The following is a 15392-nucleotide window of genomic DNA, read 5'->3' on the forward strand; positions in this document are numbered from 1 at the left end:
CGTCAGGGGTAGTAAGCACTATATAAATGCAATTACAATACAATACAATTACACTGGTAAGCAATGGGAGGAATGAATTCCAAGGGAAGCTTTCTAAATGTCCCAGAATGTTGTTAGCAAGCAAGACAGCTTTGCTGTCTGGTAGGTCTCGATCTACAAGCGATAGCCCAGTGGGCTTGAGACTATAGGCATATTCCAGGTGGGAATCAATGTGGACTGAGCCCTATTTGAGAAAGGGGTGGTTTCTGGTCGAGTATTGTGGGCATTGCAAATAAGCTAGAATGAAGGGCATGTGAAAGAGGAAGTGTAACCTGGCTCAGAATCAGAGGTGGGCAAGCTAGCAAACTCTTAGGGAGAGCAGCGCCAAACTGCTTGATTATTGCTTATACTGCAATTTGAAACAGACAGACAAGTTTATTTATATAGGCCTCTACTGAGATCAACCAAGAACAATATGGTGAACACGAATAAAATTTAATATCACACCTCCAAACATTATCAATAATAATTCAAAGAGTTTCATAAATGAGCTAAAAATGTTACACTTTTGTAACAAATATATTCTTTCAGCGGGGAAAATATTAAAGAAATCAAGTTGTCGACATTTGTTATATTAAATTTAAAATACAGAGAGACTCGGTAACGGATGTGGGGTTTTGCAATCGGTGGCCATACAAATAACAATGCTTTAAGTCTTGATTCCCTCCTTTACACGTCACCAAGGTTGGTTTCTGTTTACATCGTAGGCTAATGATTCTTATTTCTTTTCAATGGGAGTATGCCTAACCTAACTGCTAGTATAACTCGCCCGATTCCGTGATCAAGTGTAAAAGTGTAAAAGATAAATACTTCTGGGGACGCAAAAACTCTATGCAATCCAAATAAGAGGAAAATAGCTTACGTGATTTACAATTAATATTGTCTTCTGTAAAACTGAACCCTGGAGATATAGGAGATATATATATATATATATATATTCACTGAAAAAACCATAGGTTTCACACCAGTTATAGTTAGGTGGAAATTTTACTCGCATAAAACCATTGAAATTCCCACGTTATAGTTAGTTGGACTCACTATAACTTGCGCGTGCAATGCACTGCTGATGACGTCACATATTACATCACTCATGACATGGTCAGTGACATCACTCATGACATCACTGATGACATCTCAAATGACATCACTGATGACAACATCCTTGTGACAAAGTGGCAGACCTCCTATCAGCATAAAATAACCTTTGACACACACATTCAAAAATAGAAACTAACATTTTCTTTAAAAAGGAGAAACCAATACCAATTACAACAACTTATTAGGTAATTCCAACATCTACATACACATCCACTCATTCACCAACAGTTCTATATAGTCACTCATGCATGTACTTACTCATCATATGTACTCATACACCTATACATCCTGTTACACACTAATACTCATCCATATAGTTACTCACACACAAATTCACACATGCAAATAAACTATCAAAAAACCATTTACTTGATTATACTGCTATATACACACCACTACACATACTTCTATAGAAACGGAAACATATTTACTCTCTTAAACAATCAATTATAAAAACACATACTCACTAACCCACCCATACACACAATCATCCACCCATACAGTCTTGCACACATGCTGTCTTCAAAATACATACAAATAGTGAGTCACTCATTCATGCATCTGTGCTCTAAGTAATATCCCCCACCGAACCATACAGACACTGATACTGATACTCAAAAAAACAACTAATAACCCTTATACACACTCATGTAGCTACTCACCAACCCATGCAGCCACTTATACACAAAGTGAGACACAGATACAGATATTTAAATATTTAAACATTACTCGCTAATATATGTATTCACTAAGATACATTTAATAAGTCAGTTAACCAATCAATTTTACACAAAAAAACATCAATTTAGACATTTATTTACCCATTTATTCTTCCATCAACCTTTAGATATACATATATAAAAAATATTTATTTTCAGAAAGATACACATTCACTGGATGATGTCATCAGTGATGCCATTTGAGATGTCATCAGTGATGTCATGAGTGATGTCACTGACCATGTCATGAGTGATGTAATATGTGACGTCATCAGCAGTGCATTGCACGCGCAAGTTATAGTGAGTCCAACTAACTATAACGTGGGAATTTCAATGGTTTTATGCGAGTAAAATTTCCACCTAACTATAACTGGTGTGAAACCTATGGTTTTTTCAGTGAATTTAATAGGTTTTTTAAATGCTAATTCCTAACTATAACTGGTGTGAAACCTATGGTTTTTTCAGTGAATATATATATATATATATATATATATATATATATATATATACACATATGTATATATATATATATATATATGGAACTGCACTCGTCCAAATCGAACCGGCACTCCCCAATGTTTCAGGGCACCACCTATCCTGAATAAACGAAAGCTGACCCAGCCATAAGGTGAAAAATATGTTTTATTTCAAATTTGATGCATCGCCACCCGCATAATGTTTCGGCCTACTCAGAGGCCTTGGTCACATGACGCTAGGGATGGGACAGACTGATTTTAAAGTGCTAGTGCATGCTTGCCAAGACACATGATTGGTTCAACACAAGTTCCTGGTCATAGACATAGAAAACAAGTTCATACTATTCGTTGGATATGCCAGTAAAGTTTTACAATGTTAAAACGTTTTTCTGTATAAAAACTAATGTTTACATATGTACAATAGGCAGACATGGAATTTCAAATAAAAAGAAAAATTCCAACCAACATATAAAGATATTATCACATCATATGAACACAAAAGGGGGTGTGTAGAGAAAGGGGGAAAAAACAAAAATATTGATTTTTCCATGATAACACAATATGGCGTAAATTGAAGGGTAGACACAGTGTTCAATTATCCCAGTTTTTCACCATACAATATCTACACCTCCCTATTCATGATGGATAAAACACTAATACTACCCAAGTGGGTGAATATCACATATCTTGTTAGTAATTGTATCGTCCAGATCACTTGTGACATACATTTAATAATAGTAATCGCAATTACATAAATGTAGATGTGTCAAATGCAAGAAAAACATAAAATAAAGAGTGTCGTGAGCAGTGATGACAAAAAATAATTACTAAAAATTAAAAAGATCCCTCCCTAGATGGATAATGGGAGTGTGTTGGATTGATGATCATGAATCATTTTCGAGTAGGGGAAAACTACAGAGGCAGTTCTGTTTCAGGTTATTTTGAAGAAAGCAATCACAAAGTTCCAGTAATACTTATGAACCAAATGTCAGAATGTTGTCTTGACTAATGAAGGACATACTAGATGGAACTAGCTGGAAGTTACAGGTGAGTGTGAAAATCGACACTGGTGTTTAAGCCAAGAGGTGTCTTGGTGTCGAGATCCAGGATATACTGAGTTTCAAGAGCTCTCAAAATTGCTTCACGATTTCCACCTCTGCGAAGAGGTGGGACTGAATCAATCGCAAAGTATTTGAGTAAGTGACTTTGTTTGTCGTGATGCTCCTTGAAATGCCGAGCCACCGGATAGGTGGGGTCCTCAGTGTTGATGGCCCTAATGTGCTGGAGTATCCTCTTGTGCACCTGCAACTTTGTACTGCCGACATATCGCAGGGCACAGGGACACTCCAGCACATACACTGTGTACTCGGTTTTGCATGTCAATTGCTTGGTAATCAAGCGTGGAACATCCGAGAAAGGTGTTAAGTACTTGGTCACATTGGTACCATGTTTACAGGCTTTGCAAACCAAACATTTTTTGAAACCATTGATTGCTTTGTACCAAGGTATAGGTGTAACAACCTCAGGACTAGATTTGACTAATGCTTCACCAAGTGAATAGGACTTTTTGTAGGAAATGTCAGGTCTCCCTGGCATGAGGTGGCCAATCACTGGATCGGAACTGATCAGATTCCAGTTTTTGGTGACAATTTTCCTAAGAGCCTGAAACTGGCGATTGAAAGTTAATACCAATCTTACCGGTTGGTTGGCGCTGTCTGTTTCTATGTTACATGGTTTCCTGGGTTGCAAGGCTTTCTCTCTGGACATGGCATTAACTTTACGAATAGCTGAATCTATTAGACCCGGAGAGTAACCCCTGGCTAGGAAACGGGCCTTACTTTCTCGTTGCACCAGTGTGCACTGATCTTCCGTGCTACAGATACGTCGGATGCGCAGCATTTCCCCGTAGGGAATGCTGCGGATCAGATGTGCTAGATGGTTACTCTTGGCATGTAGCAACGTGTTGCCCGAAGTAGGCTTTCGAAACAAAGTGGTGTGTAATTTGTTGTCAGCAACTACAATTTTGACATCCAAAAAATCAATACAGGTTTGGCTCATGTTGTGAGTAAACTCCAAGTTATATACATTGTTATTGAGCTGTGCAATAAAGTCGATTGCCCCCCTGTTATATTTATATATATAATTTCTATGGCAAAATGAAACCCCTCATTTTGTTCCTTTTCAAATTAAATGTATTAAGTGTTACCACTTTATTCCAATCAAGATGACTTCAGGTGTGCCATACTTTTGTCATCAGTAAGACTGTTAGCGTTCTAGTTGTTCTTTAGAACACTCTGGGACATTCCGTCATTGGGCTATAGTTGGGCTACATCTGGCTGATATTTGGGCTACATTTGGGCTCTTTTGTCTCTGGTGGCCATCTTGGGAGACTGCATATCAGAATTTTTTTAATGAAATATAAGAGGATTTGAGAAGTCACTCAAAATGTGCCCTAATTTTTCTTTCTTCAGCACTAATCATAATTTCTATGGCAAAATGAACCCCCTCATTTTGTTCCTTTGCAAATTAAATGTTTTAAGTGTTAACACTTTATTCCAATCAAGATGACTTCAGGTGTGCCATACTTTTGTCATAAGTAAGACTGTTAGCGCTCTAGTTGTTCTTTAGAACACTCTGGGACATTCTGTCATTGGGCTATAGTTGGGCTACATCTGGCTGATATTTGGGCTACATTTGTTTTTTTTGTCTCTGGTGGCCATCTTTGGGCTACATTGGGCTACATTTGGGCTCTAACATAAATATAGCCCAATGTAGCCCAATATATATTTTTTCAAAGTTAATTTTCGTAAAAACCACTGGAGCATATATCTTGAGACATAGCAAAGGCACATCGGGGTACCAGTCCCTACAATTTTGCCAAGTTTGGTGGAAATCCATTCAGCCATTCGGGCTAAAAGTGAGTCCAACCGCCCTATGGAAATTAACATGGGGAAAACAAGTTTTGGGACCCCCTTTTATCTCGGACCCCGCTTGACGGATCCCCCCGAAACTTTCAGGGAAGGAGCGGAGCGCAGCGAGGCAAAGTTAAGGAAAATTACAGGCAGATCCCTCATTCAGCGCCAAAGTTATTCCCATTAGAATGTTGCGGATTTCCTATGGAAAACAATCCTAACTATAACTACCTACTGGCGACCGCCAGTAGGTAATATATATATATATATTTATTTATTTAAAAGCTTCATTTGCCCAGGTGACCATGATAATATATCTTGCAATTTAATTTTCCTAATACAAACCTCACATTTCTATTAAAAGTAAACATTTTCGCAGGTAATTTGATTTTTCCCCCTGATGTTTCTGAGAGAGCCTTCCAGAGCATGCAGTACAATTTAAGCCCAGCATACTAAATTTGCCATTGCCAAGCTACAGAACCAGTTAGTGCAAGCTCAAGTCTTAACGATTGGATTGGGGTTGTTTAGCTGACTGCTGTTAGTTTTTGCAGGACTTTCCCATCATACTGAGGAGTAAAAAATAATTTCTCAACTGGAACATACTCCAGTGCATATGTGTGCATAGAAGGTATTTTTACTTTATAGATGTTTAAAAGATTATTAAAATGTGTTCTCAGGCTATAGAAGACTTATTTAAGACATGTACCTCCTGTGCATAGGCCTTGTTTCCTAAATGAGTAATATGGGCCTTACTATCTAAATTCTGAGAAAACACTCTACCTAGATAAATATAAGATTTAACTGATTCTACAAAGTTTCTAAGAGTAGGGGTGACCTATTTTTCTTCCCTTAAAAGATAAACTTTTGATTTGGATATATTGAGGCTTAAGCAATTCGACTGAGCATATGCGTATAGTGCATTAAGGTTACAATTAAGGCTAATTAGGATTAGATCAAACAAAACAACGGCATCTGTGTGCAAAAAGAAAAGTTTATTCCGCAGCACTTGAATGTCTTTCTTTCTGGAAGGGAAGTGATTCAGAAATTGGAGGCGAATAAGATTGTTTATTTCCACAGAAACTTGCTTGATGATGTAGTACTTTTGTAGTATATTCTTAATTGGCAAATTTCTGTTAATCAATATCTTCTCCATTATTGCTGTTATAACTTTTTCATACAGCTTTATTGGACTGCCATATTTTCCCACGTAGCCCTTAGATTTAGGGAGAATTGTCAAATTCAATGTATCAATTCTTCTGCAGTCCCAAAATATTTTCCTCTGCCTTAAGTCTATGGTTCTTGCTCTGTCTTTATTGGAATTCAAAGACCAGGGCGCAGTTTCCTGTTACTAGAGGTCTAAGGATATGTAGAGAATTACATGACCACTACCAGCATGAAATTGGATGCGCATCGAAAGAAATATAGAGTATAGATAATACCTGGCAATTATATAATCGAAAAGGGAGAAGCCTGTTATGCCTCTTCTTGTAGGAAGTGCTGGAATATCTGAGTCACTCTCCCATTAACTAGCAAATCGTTTATCCTAGGGAGTGATTCGAGAAGAAGTCTGCTTCACCTATCTGCTTTAATCTTAAGAGGGAAAAGAGCTTCCGGTTTATTTCAGGCATGTTCAAGATCTTTTTCCCTGTGTAGCTTTAATAATTAATTCGATTTCCGTATTAAAATATCTATGACAAGAACATTTCCGTCATTTCCATCATCCGAAAAGGAGACTACAAATTCAAAAGATTGGCTCAAAATCTATTATTGTGTGGGTCAGGTGGAATGTAGACATTGAATCATAAAATGGAAATGTTTTGCAGAGATGTTGTTTTGGGCATAATAATTCGAATCCTTTGCACATTTTTTAGAGGGCAGTGTAAGGACCTCAAAGTCCCAATACAAATTGGTAGACCACACTTTAGCATGTCCTTTCTCATTTCGATAGTTGAGGAACATTGAAGGGAAATGGTGTTTCCCAAGGAAATATTCATTATCTCAGAACTGCAAGCTGCTATTGCACTTCAGGTTAAGATGCTATTTCCTCAGAAACAGAGGGGTTAGCTTTAAATTCAGGTGCATGTGGGTTTAAAGGCCTACTAACATTTCTCAAAGAGGCAGAAGAGGGCGTTAGAGAGAGTTCTGAGACTTGACCTGGATTAACTTCTAATGAGATAGGGAAAGTTATTTCCCTATTTTCTCCATAATAATCTTTAATTTAAATCTGATCCGTTTTAGTCCTTTTTTGGTAATTCTACGCTTTGATTTTTTTCTTCTTTCGATCTTGCTATCATGCAACTTTTTAAAGTTCACATAAGCTTTTCCTGCTGGATTTGCCCCTGACCTACTTTGTAATTTGTTCACATCTAGCATGTTACTTTCCTTAATTCCGAAATAGAAGTCGTGGTATGATTGTTAGGCCTAATCTCCCCATAAATTTTAAAGTCTGAAGGAGGCTCTACATGTGAAGTGAGGGAGTTTAAAATAACTGTCACAGTTTCCAAGATGTGATCAGAAGTTGTGGTTGTTTTTTCAAACAGCTGCAACATAGATTCTTTTGAGAGCATTGAGAGCATCAAAGAAGGGCACGTAACCTTCTGGCAGATGGTAAGAGTTTTTGGAGAGTAAATCAGGCAAACAAGAAAGGTCATCTATCCTATTAACAATAGCAGAGGTTCTTTTGAAGATTTATTCGGTGTCTTATTCCTTCTTCTGTGGGTAAATGTACTTAGATCGGGGTATTACATTTGTGCATTTTGTCTATATTCCAAGTGATCCTGTATATATTTACCTGTAATACAACCTTTTTATTGCTTAATGTGATTGAGGATTTTAGCACAAGGAAACCTTCGATGGTGAATTTACTTGAAGAAACTTGTTGGAAGAGAGGAGGTTCGAGGTTTCCTTTTTTTGTTGCAAATTTGGTCATCAGTGGCCAAGGATCTTGCAGTAGAACAGAATTCAGGAATAGTAGGGGAGTTTTCTAGAGAACCAATATGCAGGAGTTGTTTATGCTTTATGTTGGTACGAAGAGTCACAGATTGTCTCTTCATATGCATAGTGCGGCTACTGAGCTTTTTACCAGTCATAGTTTGAGGGAGAATATTTAGCACCAAGAAAATATGAAAAAGATCACATGTCGACGGTAGAGATGAAGCACGGAAATAACATTTCCACCTTTGGTAAATTAGTTATACGAATAAAGGGGCTCATTAGGATGGCGGACGGACTTGCATCCGTCCGCCACCCTAGAGTAGGAGGGACCGTCCGCATGGGCTGCGGCGGTCCCTCCGTGCAAATTAGGATGTGACCGCCACCCTGGCGGTCACATCCTGGATATTTAACATTGCGGCGGGTGCAGCTTCAAGCTGCACCCGCCGCAATGTTAAAAAAGCATACATTGCATATGTATGCAGCAAGCAGCAGGCACCGCGCGGTGCCTGCCGCTTGCTGCATACATATGCAGGGGGGTACCATAGGTACCCCCCATGTGCACCCCCCACCCCTCCTTCACCCAGGGGGCCCGCAACGGGCCCCCGCAGTGAAGCTCCGTATGCTTTTACACGGCGGAATATCCGCCGTGTAAAAGCATTTCTTTCTGTGCATCCTAATATGGTGGACGGTGTCTGAGAGACACCGTCACCATATTACAGCTTTTCCGCCGCGGTTGTAAGCCAACCGCGGCGGAAAAGCTGCGGACGGAAACCAGGACCCACCAGCCATCCTAATGTGGCGGTGGGTCTTTGGTGGGTCCGCTGCGGTTTTTCCGCATCCTCCGGGCCGGCGGTGGATTCCGCCGGCCCAGAGGATGCGGAAAAACCGCCATCCTAATGAGCCCCATAATGTGGACTCACCTCTGCCTTCAGATCTCCGCCACCACCCACAAGATTTAAGACACTGCTATAAATATGCTGAAGTGAGGATGTGACAGTGGGGACGCCAGCACTTTTCCACTTGACATGTTACAGAGGCAAACCATAAATTCTTGTTCTTCTCTTTTGCGCCATCAGGGATGTGTTGTTCAGAGGTATGAGAGATAAGCGGAGCCTTATTCGCACCGAGATTAGGCTCATACCAGCCTGCGTCGATGACTGGAGAGTGGGATCATACAGCCGGCCACCACCTCGGAGCCCCAGGGTGCAGTCAGGCTGTGTGTCACTGAAGGTTACGGCCCCAGGTCAAGTGTCTCCGAAGTTACTGCTGGGAAGACGGGAGCCGAGGTTCACATCTGACAGTCCAGGCATAATCACAGAGCACCTCCCAGTGACTCAGGCGTAAGCTTCTTGGACCCTCCTGGTGGCCTTGCAGGCCCCGCCCCAAGGAAAAGCTGGTTGTTAGAGGCTCCGTTGATTTGCTACTCACGCAGGGGCAGCTCCTCCACTATGGCGGAGGAGCATCACCCCACTGCTTTAAAGCAGTGCCATGTAGAAACATAAACTGATTATAACTTAGAGTTATTATCATGTTATGCTTCATGTCCTGCTGCTTTGCGGGCGGGTGGTTGGGCAGTGCTGCTCTGCTCTCGAAGCAGTGGAGGAGCTGTTTGCCCACTCATAAGTGCGCAATTACTGTTCGGTCGACCCTCTCGGGCACCTCAAACCAGTCATGCTCACTTTCCCCGTTCTCCATGCAGGCTGCATTACAGCCTGCATGGAGACCATGCCCACCCCTCCAGCCCCAGGCTGAGCACCGTGTCATGGGGCTCAGACCAATCGCAACGCTGCATTGTAGTGTTGTTTTTGTCTTAGGGGAGGGAGCCTGGCTGTCTGCTTGCTGTTCAGGAGAGCAGGAGCAGAAACGTGGGACTGGGCCTCAAAGTAAGTTTCTTCTTTTTTTTTTTTTAAATCAACATCCCGCGCGACCCCCACCTACCCTGTGACCCCAGCGCCCGCTCACCACCCTCAAGCTATGCCGGCCGCCACTGCACTCATGAACCATGTGAGGTCTCCATTGCAGATTAAGGTAACGGAGGGCGATGCAGGAACCAGCAAGGGGAATACAGTAAGAAGTAAGATGGGACCTAATGCAAGCAAATGCAGAGAGAGCTGCTCCCGAGCTTCATGGATCTGTACTTGAGAAATGTATGTTCTACAATAACTTTACTACTTGACAATTTGTTTTTTCATAGTTCAAGTGTTTTTATTAAAATATAAAGTGTACAAATCAAACGTTATATATACAGTACATAATGAAACGCGGCGCCTTGTCTTCAGAGAAGAGAAAAGGAGAGAAAAAAGAAGAAAGGAGGGGGGGGTCTATGCCTCGCCCCTTTGCCGCGTGTCCGGGGGTTGCGTCAGGTGTGCGACGAGTAGTTCCCACATCTCCTCCTTTGGGTTGTGTTCCTTTGTGAACTTCCCGGTTATATTGTCTGCTCCTCTGAGAAAGGTAACCTAGTTCATCCAGGTCTTAAAGTTTGCTTTGGCAGTGTTTTTGCAGTTCGTCAGGATTATTTTTAGGGCAGCTGTAAGCAGTATGTCCAATAGGTCTCTTTCTGCTTTACTGTTTAGGTCTGCTGTCATGTATTCTGTGGCTAGGCTTACAAAGCTGATTGTTAGGTCTTTGTTGAAGATGTCATTTATGAAGCTGTTCACCCTCGACCAGAACTTCCTGACTTTGGGGCAGTTGAAGATCAGGTGTTCTAGGGTGCCTTCCTCTTTCCCGCAGTTCCAGCAGCTGTCTGTGTCTCTTATACCAGCTTTGTGTAGTTTTGCCGGGGTCCAATAGGCTCTGTGGAGGAGCCAGAATTTTGTCTGGGCTAGTTGTGGGGTTATCTTATTTGTTGACGCCGAGCGCCACAATTTGCACTTTTCGTCGTCGTTTAGCTGCCTTCCCAGGAGCTGTTCCCATGTGTTCGTTGTTTTCTTGTTTAGTGCAGATGTGGTTGGGCTGAGGAGCTTGTATAGCTTTGCCGTTTGGTGGCCCGTCGTGTTCAGGTTTTGCATGTATTTGATGATGGTCGGTTCTTCCTTGCTTAGGTTTGCTTTCGTTATGGCTGTTTTGATGTTCAGGAACGTGTATAGTTCTCGTTCTAAGAGCCCGTGTAATTGTTGCAGGGTTTGGAATGTTATTGGTGAGTGTTTTGCTTCTAGTTGACTTGGTCGGGTTATTCCTTTCTCTATCCATGTTTCGTTGAGCAGTGTCCTCCCTTGGTATGTTATCTTTGAGTTAAGCCAGATTGACTCCCATGCTGTGCCTTTCATTTTCCGTGCCATTCGTTTGTCTATTTTCATTAACGCCTCTCTGGTGTGTCTCAGGATTGGGTTGAGCCGTAGGGGGTGTTTGTTCGCGGTGAGTAGCGCTATGGGGTTCATTCCTCCCAGGATGTTCATTTCCACCTCCAGCCATACGGGTTCATAACTCTGGGTGTTGGCTAGCCAGAAGGTTCCCTGCTTCGCTAGGCATGCGGTCTGAAAGTTTTTAAAGTTCGTTAGGTTAAGGCCCCCCCGGTCTTTCGTCAGCCTCAGTTTTTGAAGGTTGATTCTAGGTCTCTTGTCTCTCCATATAAAGTTGTTTATGAGTTTGTCTAGTTTTTTGTGGAATGTGTCCGTCATTGTCAGCGGTAGCATGACCGGAGCTCCCGACCCCCAAGTCGAACGAGCGGCGAGCAACGAGGGAAAACTCGAAGGAATAGGGCCAGAAGTGAATGAGGGTGTGTAGGAACGCCAGCAGCACCATACCAGAGGGCTGATAGACCCGAAGGAGACACAACGGCGGCAGCGGAGGCGGGAAGGCAGACGGTGTAGGGAGGAAGAAGCTACCCCAAGATGGCGGCGTGAGCCCGGAGACAGAGAAGGAAACACGGAGGAGCGTACAACCGTGCAAGCGGCAGCCGACCAGATCCCCCGACCCCCGACCCCTCACCAGAAGCTCTGAGGCCTGCCGGGCAGTAGACGCGAACGAGGCGGCCACCCGAACCATGAAGTAGGCAATCGTCGGGGCCAACGGGGAACTGAAGCGGCCATCTTGGGAAAGGCGAGACGCGCAAGCAGTGCAGAACCATCGCGCTTTACCAGCAACAGCGGGCATAGCAACCGAGCACCCCACACCGGAGGACTGGCAGCAAGGGACCGAACGGGGTCACTAACAATTGCACAAAGGCAACAACAAATCCAGTGAGGAACGAAGCGACAGACGAGGCAGCCATCTCGACACACAACAGGCAGTAAGAGCGCCACTGCGAGCGAACAAAGTAAGCGCGATCGGGGGGAAAAAAAGGAAAAAAATACAATAAATATAACAAGAACAGTGCAGAATAAAAGCTGCAAAGCGAAATAGCCAAAAAAAAAAAAAAAAAAAAAGCACGTAGCATATTGAGCCAACCGGGAACGCGGCCGCCATCTTAGTAAAGGCAAAGCAGCACGAGGCGGCCATCTTGATCTTGATCTAGGTCTCGATGCAACATAGCGGGCTGTAAGAGCGGTACAGCGAGAACAGGACTTAACAGAGCGATATTAACAACGATAACAACGACAGCGCAGAACAAACGCCGCATAGCTAAACAGCCACAGAGAGCACGCTGCGGATCGAGCAAGCCGGCACCGAAGCCGCCATCTTAGTAAAGGCAAAGAGCCACGAGGCGGCCTTTGCTGCAGTATAGCTGGCAATAATTGTGACACAGCGAGAACCTAACTGAGCGAGCACGAACTGGGGATACCGATGGTGACACAGACAATAAGCGGTCACAGCATAAGCACAGCAGAAGAGGGGCCAACAGGAGGCGCAGCTGCCATCGGGGCAAAGGCAAAGAAGGCAAAGAGGCACGGGAGAACTGGGGGCCATCTTAGTGCAGGCAAAAGCGGAGGCAGCAGCCACCTGTGAGTGGGCAGCCCGTACCACCGGTAAACGACAGGCAGCGCGCAAGAGGGCTCAAGCAACTCAGCGCAAGGAAGAGAGAATATTGGCAGCCGAGATAAGTCGAGCTACATCGTCAAACGCTCGGGGCCCTGCCAGCGAGCATCACAAAGGTAGCGAGTGCCTGAGTGCCTGAGCTGACCTGACCAGACCAGCCGCGACAAAGCCAGAGAGCAACATAAAACGCCCCGCAGAGAGGGTAACAGATGAAACAAAGAAGTGAACATCATGAAAGAAAGAGAGCCAGCTGCGGGCCCAAAAAATCGAGCAAAGTCAGGTCGCCACCAGGACACACCAGACACACCAGGCGCACGCCGCACGCAGAAGGCTGGCGGGAGCAAAGACCAGGACCCGCACCATCAAGTGGCCGTGCAGATTCAGGGAAGAAACGCCGCCCCCACTCAGAAGCAGCACTATCAAAGCAGCAAAAGACCCGAGAGCAGAGCCAACCAAGCAGCAACAGAAGGAAGGCAGACTTCAGACCCACCAAGTCAGAAGAGGCTTCGACGCCATGTCAGGAAAGGAAGAAAAGAGGGTCGTGAACGACCCAAAGAAGAGCAAAAACGAATACCCAGACTCCCCAGGCAAAAATAAAAATGGCCAGGGCAGCAAAATTATAACGCTCGATACACTACTGAAGAAGATCACGGAAGGCAACGAAATAACAAAGGCCACAAAAAAAAGACAGTGGACAACATTCAAATGGAGCTGATAGCAATAAGGGCGGAGCAAAGCAAGGCGAATGGTAGGATCGATGAGGCGGAGAAAAGAGTGAGCGACCTCGAAGACCGCACAGGGACGATGCACAAAGACCTGGGTATAGTAATAAGAAGAACGACAACCCTACAAAGAGCGCTGGCAGAGCAAGAAGACAAAAGCCGTAAGGGGAATGTCAGACTACTGGGAGTCCCCGAGGGGGAGGAAGACACCCCGGGTGCGTGCACCCTCATGTTAGAGACCATAATACCCAAGCTCACAGGCTTCAATTTCGACAGACCCTTCGAGATCGAGAAAGCCTACCGAATCCCAGCAAGGAAACCTGCGAACAGCAACAACCCGAGGCCAATAATCTGCAAGCCCCTACGCGCCAACCACACGGACGCAATATTCACAGTAGCAAGGAAAGGCCAGCCACTGCTGATAGATGGCCAGAAGGTAACAATCACTCAGGACTACTCCAAACTCACGGTTGAAGTGAGGAAAGGGTTTCTAGCCTTACGAGATCACATGCGCAGAAGCAACATCGCCTTCACGTTCGCGGGACCCTCCAGGATGAAAATAACGGACAAGCACGGTAGCAGATTCTTTGAAGACCCCAACGAACTAAGGAGATACATAAGAGGCCCAGAGCCGGAGGAAATGGAATTACCAAGCCCAGGGGCAAAGCGCAGAGCGTCATCGGACGGGGCAGAAGGGGGAGGGGAGTAGTAAACAAGAGTCACGATGTACCAGAACCTGTTTACACCTCACCCCCACGACTACCAGAGACTAGGAACTAGAGACTAAGACTAAGTCCACTCAAGGACGCACAGACAATCAGAAGAACCCAAGAATACCCCCAGACCGCACAGTTGCACAGAACGAACAACAACTACCTCAAACAACGCACGTTTGCGTACGCACACAATGTCAACCATATCTACCTCAACAAGGAAGAAGAACAACCCCTGTAGCAGATCAACCCTGACCGCAAGCAACGGAGAAGAGACAACCAGCCATATCCTTTTTATCTTTTACCTATGTAGACTAACTGACACTAACTGAGCGAAGTGTGCCATCACTTCGCAAAGACACAAAGGCAATGAAGCCACACTCCCCACCAGACAGAGACTTGGGGGGAGAGAGAGTGGGAGGACCCTTGCTGTCACACACTCAAAGTACTAGAGGCGGAGGGTGGGGGGGGATGAAGGGGGGGAGCGCGGGGAAACGGGGGGAATGTAGAACGGAAGGCGAATGGTACAGTACGTAATTTTGCATCTATGATATCTTTTTCTTTGTATATATTTTCTCCACCTATCACCCCACCTCCTACACCCCATGCCCCGGGGGGGCTTCTCAAGGAGGCAACCGAAGGTTGAAGCCGCCCTCAGCCCATCACCGAGCTAAGAACCAGATAGACAGCGAGAGCCCCAAACCACCATGACTGACACAACAAAACACAAGTTAACGGCAAACCTCAAAGTAGTGTCCATGAACGTCAAGGGCCTCAACCACCCAATCAAACGAAGGAAAGTACTAGATCACCTAGCCAAGCTGAAGGGAGACATCTACACACTGCAAGAAACGAAACTCACAGA

At 44.1% G+C, this 15392-nt stretch overlaps 1 protein-coding gene across 1 annotated transcript in view; it reads right to left on the reverse strand.

Annotated features, from left to right (window-relative positions):
* CD3E (CD3 epsilon subunit of T-cell receptor complex) overlaps nt 1–15392 on the reverse strand; it is a 45441-nt gene that overhangs the window by 13352 nt on the left and 16697 nt on the right. The gene's annotated exons all lie outside the window — the stretch shown is intronic.

This window comes from Lissotriton helveticus, chromosome 3_1 (assembly GCF_964261635.1).
Source record: "Lissotriton helveticus chromosome 3_1, aLisHel1.1, whole genome shotgun sequence".
Classification (NCBI taxonomy): Eukaryota; Metazoa; Chordata; class Amphibia; order Caudata; family Salamandridae; genus Lissotriton; species Lissotriton helveticus.